This window comes from Simochromis diagramma, unplaced genomic scaffold (assembly GCF_900408965.1).
Source record: "Simochromis diagramma unplaced genomic scaffold, fSimDia1.1 OVJJ01000604.1, whole genome shotgun sequence".
NCBI lineage: Eukaryota > Metazoa > Chordata > Actinopteri > Cichliformes > Cichlidae > Simochromis > Simochromis diagramma.
Window position 1 is genome coordinate 586,520 of NW_024387416.1, and position 14,685 is coordinate 601,204.

The following is a 14,685-nucleotide window of genomic DNA, read 5'->3' on the forward strand; positions in this document are numbered from 1 at the left end:
GCTCTTTTTTTAATTCTATCAGCTATCTTTTACCTTTTTATTGTGTAGCTGCACATCTATTGGACTTAAACCTGGTGACTGTGGAGGTAATTTGAGTACAGTGAACTCGTGTTCAGGAAACCAGTTTGAGATGATCTGAGCTTTGTGACATTGTTTTTCATTCTGTTGGAAGCAGCCAACAGAAGATGGATCCACTGTGGTCATAAAGGGACACATTCAGCAACACTCAGGTGGACTGTGGGGTTTAAATAATGCTCAGTTGGTACTAAGGGTACTAAGGTCTTCCAAGAAAACATCCCCTACACCGTGAAACTACCAACACCAGCCCGAACTGTTACAAGGGAGGATGGATCCATGCTTTTATGTTGTTTACATGAAATTCTGACACTACCAGCTGGATTTTGCAGCAGAAATTGAGACTCTTCTTACCAGATTACATTTTTTGTTCTATTTTCTAATTTTGGTGAGCATGTACAAACTGCAGCCTCAGTTTCCTGTTCTTAGCCAAGTGTGGTCTCGTGCTGCTGTAGCCCATCTGCGTCAAGGTATGATCTGTTCAGAGATTCTCTTCTGCATAACTTGGCTATGTGGTTATTTGTCACTTGACTGACTGTTGCCTTCCTATCAGCTCACAGGAACAAGGAGGACTCTAGAAATTCTCCTCCAGTACCCCTAAAACCCTGTAAAACTAATGGCACACAGCTCAGCTCCTTGGTTATGTTTCTTTAAAGGGGACAGCGCACATTAATTAACATAAGCACTTAAATTTGTCATGTAAATACACCAGATTTGGTCACACAGACAGGTTTAATCCTTGTTAACTAATGTTGGTGCTTTTAAATCATACAGTAGACATGGGATTTTATACTTGTGCTAATGTGCTGATGTTATCATTCAGAGGAATCATTACGGTGCCGAATGATGCCCTAACAGAGCTCCCAACTTAAGCTGTAAAGCCTTAACCTTGCTTTATTCCTGTATCAGTCCGGCCTCTTGTCACAGCCTCTTCTTATGTAAGACACAGGTGAGATTTGGAGGCTCTGCAACCTTCAAAATTGTTGTGTGTTTTTACAGAAGTCCAATTCCGGCCTGACATAAAGGCATTGCAATAGTTTCTCCTAGTTTAGGACAAAACTGTCAAGGATGCAAAATAGTGTGAGTCGCCTTTTAAGGTTCACCAAAGTAGTCGGACAGGGTACATTTACTCTGCCTCTTGTAGAGAAACCAGCGAACGCTGTGATTCCCCTGAAATTTACCGACTAATAAATGATGCATGACCGAGCCCTGACATCTGTCACTGGGCCCTCCCTTTATCTACCTACTGTGGACTGCAAACTTCTCAAGCCTTTCTGTCTGTCCCATTTTTGCTCTTCTCCACACCCAAAACCCATTTCTACCTGCAAATTAAAAAACATTTTCCTACATTAACCGCATACTGTACACGTACACAGAAAAACAAAAGCATCATCTCCAGTGGCTGTGTGCAATAACCTCCAAGAAAAATGTGGAGACAAGAGAAAAAGCCCAGAAGATAATCAGAAAATGAGGAAAAATGGTGTTCCTTTAACCAAAATGTGTAAAAGCTTGATTACTCCAGAGTTATAAATGCAGCTGTCACACCACAAATTACCTCATAACTACTTCCTTTTTGAGTCGGTGCACATCCAGAGTCAATAAATTGCCAGTGTATTTCTTTTCAGAGCGCAGGTTTATAGACCGCATGTTTTCATCAGCGAGTTAAAGCCTAAAAGAAAATGTCCGCTCCTCTCCATCTCCTAAACCGAGGACGCGGAGAGTACCAGATACCATCCTTTCATTTCCTTTCCTCAGATAAAAAGATGAAGGGGGGATGATGGGGGACGAAAGTGAGGCATATCGCTGGGCAGTGGTGATTGAGTCCCTTCACTAAGCCACAGCGAGAATCTGCTCAAATAACCCACTCCACCGATAAGAAGCTAGTCATTTCCATAGACAACCCCCCCCCCCCAAAAAAAAACAGTGGGGTTCAGATTAGATGTCACCATCCGCCTGGCTTATCTCGGTGTTGCTCCATCACAGAATATGAATTATAAGGCAAACCCCTGCCTCGCCGCTTTTCATTAAAACACCATTGAAACACATACAGACTGAAAATGGAATCATTTTATTTGCACGATTATTGCTTGCAGAAAAGTTGATGTGCCATAAAAGTTACCAGAACAGCCTTTTATTTTACCCCTGTAACAATTATCTGAATGTTAAAATAATCCAGTGGGTTGACTCTATTATCATTACTGATAAAAGAAGGAATTCCATGGCTGATAACGAATGAATACATTTTTTATGCCAGCTAGGTGCGGTAACGCTTTATATGATGAAGCACTTTACCGAACAGCGTACACGTTATGCTTACTGAGACTGATGGTCATGTAGACAAGATTCACTTGGTGCTCAGGAAGCACTGAATTCCCAACTTCCCAACTTTGCGGTTCTATACCGTGGACGTGGAATGGCTGTAATATATGTGAGCTCCCATTCAATCAGTTTTGAGTCTGTCTATTTGTTTACTGTTCATTCTTTCGCTGGATCGCCATTAGCTTCAAACAAAACAAACCACGGCGCATCAATATAACCAGAAAAGGCAAAAACGAGCCGAACGTAAAGACCAGCTAAGCTAAGAGTGAAAAGGTTTCCTACCTCTTATACCTGCTTCTCTTTCTATTAAGTCCAATCCCTTCCTTTCACTATTATACAGCCACAATGCAGGCAAGCAGACATTGAGAGTCTTGCTTGGTAGAAGTGTCCAGATATGGCCCTCGAGCTATGCAGATGTTCATTTTTCTGTGAACCCTAAGATGCTGAAGATGACGAGTGTTTGTTGCCTTTCACTGAATACAAAGAGCTACATAAACATTGAGATTTTAGTACTCTAGTGGGTATTATAATATTTATTCATGGCCACGGCCACGGAGCACGTGATAGCCAAAAGGTCGAGGCCATCCTACAAACTGTCGTTGTACCTATAAATACAACCGTATGTGGCGCACAAAAGCTTTTTGTGTGTGTGTGTTACTAAATGAGCACAAGCTGCTTTCTGTTCATTGTGCTTAGGTGCTAATGTGCTTACAAGAACTCTATTAGGTAGGAATGACTATTTTTTTTTTACTGTACTGTCCTCCTGTGCTACTGATTTACAGTTTAAGTGATTTCTTTCCTCTTTTTGAGATGTGAGAGGAACTCTTTATCGACCTCTCCACTGTTTTTTCTCAAAGTATTTTAGTTGCTGTGACGTTGCGGATATCTGAAAAACCGCTACAAATGTGCGCGTGGACTGATTGTGATCTCGTAATGCATTTTCATGAAGATGCTTTGCCGTTGGAAGCTCACAGCTTCTGTATGCCACTTAAACATCAGTATGATACTTAGATTGTCAAGAGGTTGTGATCCACCTGTAATCATCTGAGTTTCCATATCGGCTCTTCAATATGCAATCAAGCCTCTCCGTCACGGCCATTACCTTCTAGCCATATGCTCAGTTTCAGCTGCTTACCGAAGCATTCGTGTTACAGTTACATAATGAATGTGGGCTTGGAGTGCAGATTCTCAGCTTTAATTTGAGGCTATTCGCTTCAAAATTGGAGAAAGTGTTAAGGAAATACAGCTAATTTAATATGAAGCTACCTTTTCCCCCCAAGGAACCAAAAGGTAATTGAACAATTGACTCAAAAGCTTTTTTTATGGACATGTGTGGGCTATTCCTTTGATGTGTCTTCATCAATTAAGCAACTAAAAGGGCTGGCATTTGCATCTGGAAGCTGCTACTGTGAAGCCACAGCATGGGGTCCGAGAGGCTCTCGGGCCGTTCTCAGTCTGCAGAAGTGAAACCAAGCCTCTAGAAACAGCTCTTTAGGTGTGGCCAAAAAAACATACTGGTAAGCTGTAAGGGCAGCACTTATAAACAGGCATGAGTCTCTCATGGAAGCCACTGCATGGGCCCAGGAATCACTGTGCGTGAACAGAGCTAAACCACGACATCCACAAATCCAGGCTAAAGCTCTGACATGCAAAAGACATGATCCAAAAGCACCACCATCCTATTACAACAGCATGGCTCCATAGTAGAAGACCCCGGGTGTCGAGTTGCTAACTAAAACCAGTTGTAGCAACATGAAATTAAAATTTTAAAAAAAGGAGATCAAGACCTACAGTAGGATCAGACGAGAATGGGACACAGTCCTCTCCTGTAAATCCAGCAGCTGGTCCGCTCAGTTCCCAGATGTTTACAGACTGTTTGCCAGTAGAAGCGAGGATGCTACAGAGTGGTAAACATGGCCCTGTCACAACTTTTTATAATATGTGTTGTTGCCGTTAAATTTGAAATGAGCCGGTGTTTTTTATGAAAGTGGGACATTTGATATGTTTTCTATGTTCTGGTATTGAGAAAATGTGAGTTTATGAGATTTGCACATTATTAAATTTAGCTTTTATTTACATTTTAACCACAATCCTCAGACCTCCAAGATCCTGACTGCACGTCGGTGGAAGCAGATGAAGGGTCTACGGATGATGAGTGGTTAACAAAGGGGCCTGGGCAGGGGAGGGGCCAACAGCAGAGTTTACTGGGAACAGGAGAACCGCCAAAAAAACTTAAAAGATGAAAAAATACAGCAGGAAAAGCAGAGACGGTGGCTGCAGTGGACACTTCATAGTTTTTAACACTCTGTTCCACTTCAGCTGTTTCTATGTTATAGCTTCGATTTCCTCCACGGTTGGCTGACGGACCAACAACAGCACAAGCAAGAGTGGCCCACACACATCGGCATACTTTGTACCCCGCCTGCACCTGGCAGAGAGGCCGTCCCTGTGCTACCTCTGCTGGACCATAAATTCCGCTTTACACAGCGTGACAACTTTTTTGGAGCTGGGCTTGTACACAGAGCCCTGGGCAGCTTAACTCCATGAACCTGCTGCAGCTGACTTTTTTCTGCTAGTACTGGAACACGGACAACTGGGGTGTGATATCTGAAACTCCGAAACTCCGGCTTCAAGTTAAAAAGGAACACGGAGAGACGTGTGATCACGGCATGAGGGCCCTCAAACTGAAAACAGCAGCTTGGCTAAGCATCAGCAGAATACAGATAATTCTTTGTCGCTGTCCAGATACGTCTAAAAAGCAACTACATATGTTACCATTCTTTCATTTTCCTGAGACGCCCCACATTGAAACTCCTGATCAGGAGAGGGGTGTGTTATACAATGTGCTACGTCAAAACTGACAGTCTTGACCTTATTACACACACACAAAGGGACCGTGTGCAGTTGTGTTGTATTGAAAGCGTTCGCAGCAGCTGCAGCAGCTAATGGCATGTTGTTATTCCACGCCATGCTTACGTCCCCTGCACAATGCTCATCCCGGCAACGGAGGTAGTCACAGATACAAAAGCCGTGACAGCACTTGCTGCGTCGAAAGCAAACACGGCTAATGAATCACCAACTCTCCTAAGCCTAATTAGGACCTAATTATTCAGTCTTTTTTTGTTTTTTTGTACATTTTTAAATGACGTTAACCTTCCCTCATTTGTCTTTTCATAGAATTGCAACATCACTGCTGGCCTTAGTTACAGTAAATAACATTTCAGGAGGAATTTGTGCAGCCCACTAAAAGCTCGCACATCAACTTTCTTATTTGTTTTGTTTTCGTTGTATTTCTGGGTTTTGGATTTGAAAGAACACTTGTGTTTAAAGCTGGTGGTAACTGCAGTTCGATATCACTGATTTGACTGGCAGTAAATGTACAGTTTTTGAGTTGAAATATTAAAAAGCAATAAATCCTCAGTATGTAATTTACCCATAATAGACTAACAGTGCTTGTTTTCCCAGTGTGCCACATCTATCAAACATCACAATGCAAATAAAGAAAAAGAAGAATCAGTAGCAAAAGCTTTGGATATATAAAGATTACAGCAGAATTAGAAGAGTATGTCGGGGACTGGGAGCTCAGGCTGTGGAGACTGATGTGCTGTTAAGGGTACATTTGTGTGAACATTTAATGGACCCCCTGCTGGTGTCCCCGTCGCACCCCATGTAAAAAAGCCTGAGCAAGCTTGACATCAAAAGCATTTGGGGGACTCTCCATCTATCTATAGTAGCACATTTTCCTCATCTCCCCGCCACCCACTCCCCTCGCCACTCCTTTTTAAGCAAAAACAACTTTGGTGAATATTTCATGGGGTATATTGCCTCAGTTTCACAAGGAGAGTGGCACGCGATGACGACTGACAAGCCCCGCACGCCGGCGTCCGCTAGGAGACAGCCTTTCTTTTCGGTCTGCCTCCCCGACACTCCTACTTCTTCTTTTTTTTCCTGCCTCACGTTTTCCTTCTGTCAGAGATACAACAGTTCTTTCAGCTGAGAGTCTGGCTCCTGATCATTTAGCTGTTTCTTTAAAATTTAGCATGACTACAGAACTTCTGCTGATCCATCTGACACTGTTAGCTAAAATGCCAACATATGGATAAAAATCTGTTTTTTTTTCTCTTCCCACAGGCTGAATCATTTATAGCACTAAATGATACGATTACCCGCCTTAAAGATTATAGAGAAACTTAACTGCTTCTTTCAGCAACTTACACATTTACATAAATGACTACGTCATCAACCTTCACAGCCCCGTTTCTCCCTTCTGATTTTGAAAAAGCCGCACCGTTCTGTGAAATCAGAAACCATTAAATGATGCCTCTAGATTTTCACATATATTGTTTCTTTTTGGCTCTTACAAACTCCAGCACCAAGCTCTCAAAACCATATTTCTCAAGCTTCGCTGATCGCCGTTACCGTCATTGGAAGACACACTTCATTTCCCTTCCCAACTTTCATTTTCATGGAGGGATGAGAAAAAGGCCGCCTTTCTAACGCCGCTTAGACAGTATGCACACTTTTCACTGCTCCCAGCTCTCTGATTTAATAAACACCGTGCTTGTGCTTGACTTACAGTAGCTTTCCGCCTTACCCCGCTCAGCGTGATGAGCAGCTGAATGGTGTCACAGTTAAAAGGGGTGGCTCTGTTGCTCTGTTGTGACAACATTCGTTTGATGTTGAAGTGGTAGTTCTTGGCTGCCATGTTCTCCCCTTCTGCTCTTTTACTTTCTTGTTCCTGTTCTGTCTGGATCTCATCGCTGTCACGCTTTTGAGGAGCCAACTGGCATGACCTGAAAGTGCGAGTGCGTCGCACAAGCTGCTGTTTTTCTCAGCGCTGATAGCCATCACCTTCTGATATATACGTGCAGAGAAATGCGGGTTTAACTAACCTTAATAGTCTGTGTTATCTCACCTGGAGTCTCTGGATTCTGCACCGTGTTTTTCTTTTTAATAGTTCATCGCAGTAGCTTGTACACTGTATGCCGACACTATGTGCCACTTCCCAGAAGGCATGACTCACACAGTAAAAGGTGCAAAATGCACATCTGGAATCGTAATATTTCTCTCTGTCAAAGATAATTTCATCTCATGCAAAAACACAACTTAACGTGTGATAATAAGAACGTTCTCTCCCAGTGAAAGAAGATTTTGTTAGCAAGTGCCATTAAAATTAATCAAAAGATTGGCTTGTTAAAAAACCACCGTGACTCATTCTGTCACTATTCTCGCTGCGAGCTCGAGATACAGAAGAGCGAAAGCGCCAGCGGACACGTATGGGATCGGAAAAAGAAAACCACTTAGGGCGTCTTTGTCCTTTGTTTGAGCAGCGTCGCAGGGAGGGGTGGTGCGAGGAAGAGTGGAGAAGGCAACCGGGGGGAAGAAGGGAAAAGAGAAGAAGTTTTTTCACATCTGCCCAGCCTGAGGCCCAAAATATGTGGCACTTTCCTCGTCACCGCGTCACCAGCCATCCGTTCTCGCCTGTCATTATTTTACCTCTCGCAGAGGACACACGCTGTCTCTCAGACACACATATGGACTCTTCCACCAGCACACACTGCCTGTGCTGCCTTGATCTACTCTTAAATTCTGCCAGCATCAGATCCTAAAATGTGGCCAAGTTAAACAGAGTGAACGGAAAGACAGAGCACTTTAATATTTTTGGTGCGGGTAAAGAAGTTCAGTCATCATTAAACTGTAGAATCTAGACCAGACTTTTCATGTTTGATAACGGTCAGTGGCAATTCCTACTGACAGGAAATGACATGTTTTGAACTTTAATGCACTGATCTAAGCAGGTTGACCTGAGCCATCTAAAACTTGGTCAGGAAAGCTATAAGGAGGTTGGATTACTTATTCTTGAAAACAGCGAGTTTGCATCAAATAGCATGATTTCGATATTTTACCATAAAGCACAAAAGTGCTGTAACTTTCACCAAATTTCACCTTTCCCTTACCTGAACACACCTATACACCAGTAGCCAGCAATAGTTAGACTACCACAAAGCCGACAGGAGGCCTTTTATACTTTGATGAACCTCTCTTTATAGGTTCCATTCAATTCAATTCCATTATATTTATGTAGCGCCAAATCACAGCATCTTAGGGTGCTTCATATTGTAAAGACACTACAGTACAGTTAAAACACCAACAATCAGACAACCCCCATGAGCAAGCGCTTGGTGACAGTGGGAAGGACAAACTCCCCTTTAACAGGAAGCAACCTCCGGCACCAGCCATAGGGATAGGCAGCCATCTGCTTTGACTGGTATAAACAAAAAGCTTGCCAAAAGGTGGTGATGAAGAAACAATCAGTGCATCATGGGAAGCCCCCAGCAGCCTAGACCCATTGCAGCATAACTAAAGGCAGATACGGGATCACGTGATCCAACCCTAACTAGATGCTTTATCATAAAGAAGAGTCTTAAGCCTAACCTTGAAAGTAGAGAGGTTTACCACATCCACCTCAAAAGTGATTTAAATGAACTTCAGACCTTGACGATGCTTCTCTGTGAAAGTTGTGAATTTTCATTTCCACCTGGTGGAATGATGAATCACCATGAAAGAGGAAGTTATTGCTGAGGGGCCAAGAAAGCTTGAGAAGTTATGAAACTTGACACACACATCCGACGTGATGAAGACTTTCATATCTTATGGGTCGTGCTAGTGGATTTGGCAAATTGGTGCCACCCACAAAATTTCAGTAGCATCCCTGGTGCTGCGTTTAATCTAATTGTCAAATATTTGATCAAACTCAGCGCCACATAATGTCAACAGGGAATCAGCATCATTTAGGTTATAAACTGTGTATAAAATTAGCATTTTTGTTCCATGTATAATTTACAGCAACATCTGGTTACTGAGGGTTATGGTATGACACCTAGTGGGCACCGAAGTCAGTAGACTGAACAATAGTGCGAATCACGTGATTTCAGCAAATGTCACGATTGCAGCTTTTGCATTGAGTTCACTGTGCATAACTTGTTGGGTCAAAGTAAATGAAATGTGCTGATTTGATCTTCAGCTTTAAATGTGATACACAAATGTTTTCCATAGTAATTACAGAAACCAAACTAAATTCAGCGGGCATGATCTGCGAATTATCATCTCAACAAATCTCCAGGCTTCTAGAGTCGCCTTTGGATATAGCAAAGGATCTTTGCTGTATATCCTCATCCTTAGAGAAGAGGTTGCATTGGTTGTCATAGCCCAACCAGCAGAAATTTGGATTTGTTTTAAGACTGAAGCTACTTTCTCTAAGATTTGATTGCGCTTTTGATTTGGCAAATCAGAAAATGCTCTATTTAGCAATCCATCTTCTTAGCTCATCTCACTGATGGACCACTGAGCTCGTACCATGGCTCATACCACCCACAATTCACAAGTCACTACTCTTAACACAGTTTAGTCAGCTAATGGATCTTCACCCAAACTGTGCTCAAGATTAAGATTGTTTCTTTTTATGCTTCACACAGGACTGTAATCTGTAAACTGTGATAAAATTGTGCTGAGAGCCGACGTTCTTATTTTCTTCTTATGGTCCTTCTTTGTAAGACAACACATAAAAAACAACCGATTTCACCAGTAGAGTGCAATGACTTGAGTTCGGTTGGTCGGATGGTAAAATGGGTTTGCTGACTCTAAGTCGTGACAACGTCGATCCTCCTTTACTCCACACTGCTGATTCTACAAATGCCGCAGTCATGTTCACTTTGTGTTATCAACAGTGTCAAGAGGCAGAGGAGCTGTGCAAACACTGAGCCGTTGCCCCTCGGTTCCTGTGCAAAGATACACGTCGTGTCATAAACACTGCTGTCTCCACATTAATCCTAAACATGACTTCGGTACAGATGAAGCTGGTGTATTAAATTTCTCTAACAGCTTCCCTTTAAATCAACAGAAAGCTGTTGGGCTTTTATACTCGGTGAGTTGCGGCTTCACAGTCTGTGCAGTCTGTTATATTGGGCTTTGTGGCTATAACATATCCATCAAAACTTGGACCGAGGTGAAACTTTGACAATCTATCCATCAGCCACTCTGCTTCTCAGCCAGACAGTCAATGACCAGCTGTAAATGATCCTGTAAGCCACTGGCTGTTAAAACGCTCTCACTGCTACATTTTACAAGAAATGTATACCCGGTAGGAAACAGAAGGAAGAATATTAAGCATTGAACCAATGCTGAGAGATGGGCAATCCCACAGATGTGCACCGAGCACAAACACACACACGGTGAAGTCAAATAGACACAAAAGCATGTGAGAAAAAAAATCTTTATAATATGATACACTCACAGCGCACGAATGCTGCTGTGGGAATTCAGTGTAACACACACATAGAGGGAGGCTCTGTCTCTCCTAGTTGGCTGTCATGAATATAGGTCTGCCAAACTGAGCAACAACAACAACCAAAAAAAAAAAAGAAAAGAAAAGAAAAAACAGTGGAAGTATTACATAAGTTAGGATTCTCTGTGATTTGAACCTAACTCAGCGGTGCTGAGGCGGCTGTTTAAATTGCATCAGTTCCTCTGATGTAAATGTGTATAGCCTTCAACTCCCTCAGAGCTTTTAGTCATTTATTTTGATTAGGGCTGTATTTATAAGATAAGTCTCTTAAGTAAGTCGCCTGGGATAACGGGTTGGCGAGGATGGTGGTGGGGGAACAAAATGAAGTCTGTTTGATGATTATAAATTCCGAAATATCTGCTTGTCAATTAATTAGCTGCTTCCTGGGTATGTGTGCCCCTCTTTTCATTTACTGGGCCCAGCTCTCCGTGGACAAATACCCGCGATGCACCCATTGTATGTCTAAGCAGTTACACGCATCTCCAGCAGCTGGGGAGCGGAGAATAAAGATCCTTCAAAGGCAGACAGTTTTCAAGAGCAAGCCTCTGTTTTCTTGTGCCGGCTGATTTCTGAGAGCAGCGTATTTGGCTGCTTGAAGGCTTTACTCTGCCAGTGTCTCACTCTCAGACACAAACAACTGGAGAATGATGTGGATGTGAAGAGATAGGTAGAATGAGAAGACTGCACTTGAAGTGAAGCTTCCATCATTTCTGCCTGTGGTAGTACCACATTACGTGCAGGAAACTTGTCTTGTTGAGGTCTTTGTGGTTAGGCGAACCTTGACCATTGTCACGAAGATACTGTATCTATTTATAACTCCGCAATACTAGCTGGATTTTTAAATGAATGGAAAAGGATAAAGGATTGAAATATATTTTATATATTCAATAAAAATAAAGCATACATGGATATATTCACTGGTCATCTAGACCAAGTTACTGACTAGCACAGTATGTTATGTTATTTACATTGCATACTGCATATTAGCAAGCTAGCATAAATTATTTTTGTCCCCACATAATATTAAATTGTAGTAACTAGCCAACATGTTTTGTATTGCGATTCTAAAATTTAAGCTCTCCTCACTTTTTGTATACTGAACCATTTTAAGAAATTAAATTCCAATTTATTTAGATAACACCAAATCACAACAGCAGTCACCTTAAGGCATTAAGACCCTACAATAATACAGAGAAAACTGAAACAGTCAGGTGACCCATATGAGCAAGCATTTGGTGACAGTAGGAAGGAAAAACTTCCTTTCAACAGGAAGAAACCTCCGGCAGAACCAGACTCTGGGAGGGGCAGACATCTGCTGAGACAGGTTAGTGGTGAGGGGAGGGAGACAGGACAAAAGACACGCTGTGGGAGAGACCAAGAGATTAATAATAATTCCTAATTAAATGCAGAGTGGTGCATAAACACACAGGGAGTGAAAAAAGGTGAACGAAGAAGAATTAATAATTTAAAGCAGCTAGTTTGTGTTTTCGACTGTTACTCTTTAGAAATTGCATTTGTATGCAACTAAAAGCAACATAATAGTGCTTGAATTATGTTTTCTGTTAGCATAATGAGAAAACTTTAATGAGTAATCTGTTTAGTGAGCTGTAAATGTGTTGATAATAAATGCATCAGCTCCTGTGTCCTTGAAACACCAATGCACTTCATTGGGATTTGTAAATTGGGGATTTTTAGCACATCCAGTCAAATGACTGGTCCATCCATCGACCTGTCCGTCCAAAGTTCACAGTTATTGGTCAGACTTTAATCAAACGTGCACACAATGGTTACCTAATGGATGTTCAAAGTGTGCTCAACATCAGTGTTGCGTTTGTCATTTCATGGTGAGTTGGGTGAGCTACTACTTGGCTGACCTTGTGTTTTTTTTTTGTTTTTTTTTATCATTTCAGCTTTGTTTTTTGTATTTTTCCTTTTGTACTGGCATTTGTATGTTCACAGTTTGACAGCTCAGAGGCTTAAAAAAAGTAGGAAATGTTTGACCAGAACTGCAGTTTATCGAAAAGGTACTAGAGGCTGACTCTGAAAATGCACGATAAAATACCCAAAATATAGCATGGTAGAATAAATGGTTTTAATCCATCTGTTTTCAGGTTTGTTGACTGCTTATTAAGTTTAGCGTCAGGGAATGGGTCGATATTGTCCATAGATGCTAATGCAGAAGTGTCTAAAATCCTCCCTGAATTCTGTCTAAAGGCCACCAGATGGTGATAGCTGTGGTTACAAAAATACTTCCGGTCCTATAGAAGTCGATGGTGAAACTGCTTTCTGAGTTGACACAAACCTGCTGAGTTTATGAAATCGGTCGATCATGTCAGGTCATTTAATCGAAAAGTTGTTTGAAGGATTGAAGGATTGATTGAATGAAGGATTATCTGTGGTGTGAAACGGCACATTCGTTAGCTAACGAGTGGTCATCATAGTTGACATCATAGCACAATCAGCAGTTAGCCTAATATGCATGTGTTTGGACTGGACTGTGGGGGGGCGGGGCTTTAGCTATGCCAGACTAAACCTGTGCAGGGGAGAACATGCAAACTCCATGCAGAAAGGCCCTGCCAGTCAGAAGGTTCAAACCCAGAACCTGCTAGCGACAGTGAAGCTACAGTGCTAATTGTGCTAACACAGTGCTAACTGTGCTAACACATTGCTAACCAGTGCAGGTGTTGCTCATTGATGTTTGTGTCTATAGTGTCTATTGTATTTTTTTCCCTTTTTTAATAAATCTCCTGTTTGGAACATTCTTTAAATGCAAGTGAAAGGCTGCTGGTTCAATTCCAAACCTTCTTTTGGGAAGGGTGTCTGTGTAAAAGTCTGCTAAATCAAACATGTGGAGCTATCTGCTGCGGTAACAAAGGAGTAGCTGAAATGCAATAAGCAGGGATCTATGTCTTAAACCTTACCTTGTTAACCAAGGTCACAAGCATTAGCAAATAATTTAGCACTCCAGCATATTCTCTGAATATGGTCACTTTTGGCTCTAACAAAAAAAAAAAGATGGCAGTGGGATGAAAGCTGTTATCAAGGCTTCAAAATACAGGTTCCTGCGTCTGTCGATCCTGCTTTATGCTATCCCTGCTGATTTCTAACACATAAAATAGCATAATTTCAATCGAATAGGTTCAGTACAAATTCCCTGGCAGATTTGAAGATTTCAGAACCTGAGCTCACAAAGCTTCATGGGAGTAACGTTGTGTGTTGTTTCTTTAAAATGCTTGTCAAACAGAGTTACTCGGTGACATGTTCTCTTAAGGTTTTTTTCTTTTTTCCCTTTCTTGCATGACAATTTTCACATTTGTATTCAGTCCAATCTGTCAAAAATATTCGGAACTGCAAACACTGCATGCGATGTCACAGTGATCTTAAGCAGGTTTTTGTTCTCCTCAGAGGTGGTGAGTCACATTGCATTTGGCAACGCCTCTCACTCGCACAGTTGAGTTTACAGTCTGGTTTCCAGTGAAGGAAAAAAATGTGACAGCATGCAGCATGCGACAAGTCATCAAATCAGACCTATATTTCCTCCGTCCCATATGTGGGAATCTTGTCATATTTAGTCCTCCTCAACATCATGATAGCTCCAGAAAGAGTGCATGTTTTGCAAAATGTTCTTTTTAATACAGAATGCCTACAAGCATCAACAACAGAATACAGCTCGACTGAAATAATCCACATTTCCTAACCTCAGGTAGATTCCCAGCTACAGATAAACATAAATATTTTGAGATTTCATATTTTTCATATGTTTTGCTGCCACAGCTTAATACTCCAAAAATATTTATTCTGGGAGGGATTAGGCGATTACTGTATCTACACCTACCTTGCGTGAGGTGAGGCTCCTCGACGCGGTTTGAATCTTTAGAAATGAACGTGGCATCTTTTAAAAGAAAATTAAAGACCCAAAATTGTTTTGGCTTTTTCCTGGTTTTCCC

General features: G+C 41.7%; 1 protein-coding gene and 1 long non-coding RNA gene across 2 annotated transcripts in view; both read left to right on the top strand.

Annotated features, from left to right (window-relative positions):
* LOC120721782 (glucosidase 2 subunit beta-like) overlaps window positions 1-14,685 on the top strand; it is a 162,303-nt gene that overhangs the window by 56,781 nt on the left and 90,837 nt on the right. The gene's annotated exons all lie outside the window — the stretch shown is intronic.
* On the top strand, window positions 2-13,854 carry LOC120721788. The gene is made up of 2 exons (XR_005693257.1): window positions 2-279; window positions 485-13,854. It is a non-coding gene; the product is annotated as an uncharacterized LOC120721788 (long non-coding RNA).